Source organism: Elephantulus edwardii, unplaced genomic scaffold (genome assembly GCF_000299155.1).
Source record: "Elephantulus edwardii isolate Elephantulus edwardi_28Jun2011 unplaced genomic scaffold, EleEdw1.0 scaffold00132, whole genome shotgun sequence".
NCBI lineage: Eukaryota > Metazoa > Chordata > Mammalia > Macroscelidea > Macroscelididae > Elephantulus > Elephantulus edwardii.
The window spans coordinates 8,332,679-8,336,457 of NW_006399882.1; the positions used below are offsets into that span (position 1 = coordinate 8,332,679).

Genomic DNA, 3,779 nt, shown 5'->3' on the forward strand with positions numbered 1-3,779 from the left:
TCAACACAAAGGTGTGAAGTTCAAATCCACCAGCTGCTTTGCGGGAGGATAGGCAACCCACTAAAGGGTCAGTTGTGGGGTTGGCTCCAACTCGATGGTGCTCAACAATAATAAATAGAAGACAAGGAGTTCCTAGGACTGTCCCTCTGTCTCAGACTTACCTAGGCAGTGGCACACGACGTGGTTTTGATGTCTCTTTGGTTTTGTTGTTGTTGTCCCAGTTTTTATTTCCTAGAAAATGTTTCCCAACAGGAGGGTGCAGGTGAGCTTAATCTTCCTCCTCCTCATCACCAGCTCCAGCCCCTCACCCCCCGCCCTTTTTGGCATTCTTCCTCGTTGTGCAGCCTGGGCATCCCCCACCACGGGGAGAGCGGAGGGAGACATCGATGTGCTTCTGGGCATCCAGGCTGACAATGAAGGACAGTTGTTCACCACCTGCTTTTGGACCCTGATATGGTGCTGGTGGATCAGCATGCAGGTGTGGTGGATGGACTTGGCCAAAGCCAGCTTGAACACCTGGGTCTGCAGATGCCTTTCCAAGAATCTTCAGTCGTCAAGCCCAAAATATAACCTAGCTTCATCTTGCCGTCGTCCAGCATGCCAGTGCGGACCAGTCACCAAAGTAGCACACTGCCTTCACACAAAGGCCATGGATCCTTCTTGTCCAGCGTCAGCAAGTCTCAGGCAGCTTTGCAGACCTTGGCCAGAGTAAACTTGACCCTCCAGACCTCACGTTTGTTCAGAGACCATACTCACCAATAACCTTCAGCTCTTGGTTGAGACAGGATTTCTCAAAGGATCTCCGCAGGGTCACATAAGTTTTCCAACAAACCCAGTCCCGGGTCACTGCCATGCTGGTTCCACTTGGCAATCTGCATCTGAATGCAGACCACAGTCACAGGAAAAGAGCTGAAGTTTTTACAGTATCTTCTTTTGTTCTGATCAGTGATCTTGGTCTTTTCAATATTCCAACCAAAGTTGGTGCTATTCACAAGTTATGGCTGAAGGGGAGTGAAAGGACCAGTAATCAGAAACTCAGTTTCTGAAAAAGTACATTAACTCCACCCCACCCACTTGAGTGGTTTTTTAAAAAACAAAAAAAACCCCACCTGTGGTAAATCCCACCCTGATTGATCAGCTGCCATAAAGTGGAATTCTTCTTCTCTGTAAGAGCACAAGGAATTTTCCACATTCCTGTATCTGAAGTAACTGATAAAATTCAAATAGGTTTCCAAACTGTTACCCTGAGCTATGGCTAGCCAATTGAAGGTGGACAAATACTCAAATTACTGTGGATGGCCAATCATAGTGTGTATGGTTGGGCAGGAGAGTAGCAGAGGTATAAAAGGAGGGACAGACATCAATTTGGGGCTCTCGGTTGGATGCTGCTGTGTCAGCATGCGGGAGCCCAGGTTTGAACTCGAAACAAACTTTGTTAATTTGGCTAATTGGCTCAGTGATCTTTTTGGGGACTCGCTCCGTTACATTTGGAGGCCCCAGCAAGATCTCCCTAAATTCATCCAAACCCTGATCACCGGCCAACAGAGTAACTGTGATGTCGCTGTAGGATTCTTCCTACCTGGTAAGTCAGGCCTGATAACTGGTTAATCTGTATTCTGTTCAGTGCACCCCGGTTTTGAATTGGACAGTTGGAAGGCAGGACGCTGCATAACTTCCAGTCCAAGACTGAGGCAGTGACAACTGCCATGGTCCAGGTGTCTGAGGAAGTGGGGGCTCGCCTGGATTCAGCTTGTGTGGAAGTCTGGGCTCTCAGGTGGATGCCACTGGCACACGAGAGCCCAGGTTTGTCCTGCAAGTTCTAAATCGGCTTGTGTGGAGGTCTGGGTTCTCAGGTGGATGCCACTGGCACGCGAGAGCCCAGGTTTGCCCCGCAAGTTCAGAATTAGCTCGCGCCAGTCTGGTGACCCGCAAGTTCGGAATCTCAGGGGAGAGAGCCCCACGCCTCAGACATTCGGCAGGTGGGAGGTGAGAGAAACCCACCCCTCGAACCAGGTTTGTCAGTCCGGACTCAAGTTCTGCCATGGTTTTTGTTGGCAACAGTGTTCGTTTGTCTGCTGGTTGGGAGAGGCCATAAACAGTGTTCGTTTGCCTGCTGGATGGGAGAGGCAGTTCTTCTGACTCAGGTTTTGTCATGGTCTTTGTAGTAAACAGTGTTCGTTTTTCTGCTGGTTGGGAGAGGCCGTAAACAGTGTTCTTTTGTCTGCTGGATGGAAGAGGCCGTTCTTCGGACTCAGGTTTTGTCGTGGTCTTTGTTGTCAACAGTGTCTCTTGCTATTTTTGTGAATTTGTGTTTGTCAGTGGTCTTTCTGTTGACAGTTTCTTTCTATTTCTGTGGATTTGTGTGGCTTTTTTCTTTCTCTACTCAGTTCTGGAACAAACAGCGCTAGCGAAACAGGCGCAAGCGAAAAATGGGAGCGGGCAGTCAAGGGTGGAAAGACCGTCCCCTTTGGAGTGTTTGGTAACTAACTTTTCAGACTTCTCTTCCAGGGCTGCCAGATATGGCATCCAAGTAGATGCTTTCACTCTAAGGAAGTTTTGTGAACTAGAGTGACCCACTTTTAATGTTGAGTGGCCAGCTGAGAGGAGGACCCTGGAAATGGGCCCCACAATTGGAGTTCGAGCCATAGCGTATGGCCTCCCAGGATACCTGGATCAAATTCCTTACATAGATGTGTGGATCTCCTTGTAAATCAGTACAAAAAAGTTAATTATATGCTAAATTATATGCTATTTTTTTAGCTTTAAAAGGTCTGATAAAAGTATTAATATTATTATTGATATACAGTAGTTAAAAATTGCAGTTATTAAACTATGGCATTTTGGGTGGTATATCATTTTGAGGATGGAATTGAAAGTTTTAACATGGTATGGAGTTCAAGGGGGAAAGCAGAATAACTGGTAGTAAGTTTTGTGCATTTTTTTTGTTTAAGAGTTAAAATGAAAGTAGTTTTGCTTTGAAATAGAATGTCTGGTTGTGCCAGAATATGAAAGATAGTAAAAGCTAAATTAAGGATGTATGGTAAGTTGTAAAAGGTTTAGAGAAAAAAAATAAATTTAAAAAAAGGTTTAGAGAAAAGTGAATTTTAGTGTATGTATTTGAGAAAACCTCAATGTCAAATTCTATGTTATATCAGGAAATGAGAGAGGCTTAATGCAAGCTGAAGGTCACCTTGTGGCACTAAGGTGTTCCCTAGGAGTCAGCATTGTTCTTGGTTTGTATCAACCGAATCCCTCCCTACTGAGATTAGCATAAAGAGGAACTTGTCCTTATCTGCGAAAGAGTTCACCATGACCCTTTATTTTTGTTTGGTACTTCCTTATGATTTTACTTTGTTTACCTTCCTTGTTATTCTCAGTAAATACTCAGAGAAGCATGGCTTGGGGCCTTCATCATGGGAGCCGTTGGCCCCCTGTTTTTCACGCTGTCTGTTCTATATCACAATATTAATTAAATTAAGCCATGTTTAGAACCGACTGAGCTGGACCCCTATATTCCAATTAGAAATAATGATCCTAATTCTAGGGGAGAATTAACTATGGAGGCCCATCGGGCTTTGAAGAAGTTCAGGAGTTTATCTCTTCCTGTTCTCTCTTGTATAAATCATAGTAGAAAGTTATTGCTGTGTATTTTAGATACTAGAAGTACTCCTACTGCTGTATCGTGACAGAATGCTCTTTTAAGATGAATTCATTTAACCTGTTCATGTAAAAGGTTTTTCAGACTTGTCCACAGGCTGTATCTCGATTAATAGCACAGT

General features: G+C 44.7%; 1 pseudogene; it reads right to left on the reverse strand.

The window, feature by feature from the left end:
• Window positions 1-268: 268 nt before the first annotated feature.
• LOC102849123 lies at window positions 269-853 on the reverse strand (annotated as a pseudogene).
• Between the last annotated feature and the right edge of the window lie 2,926 nt (window positions 854-3,779).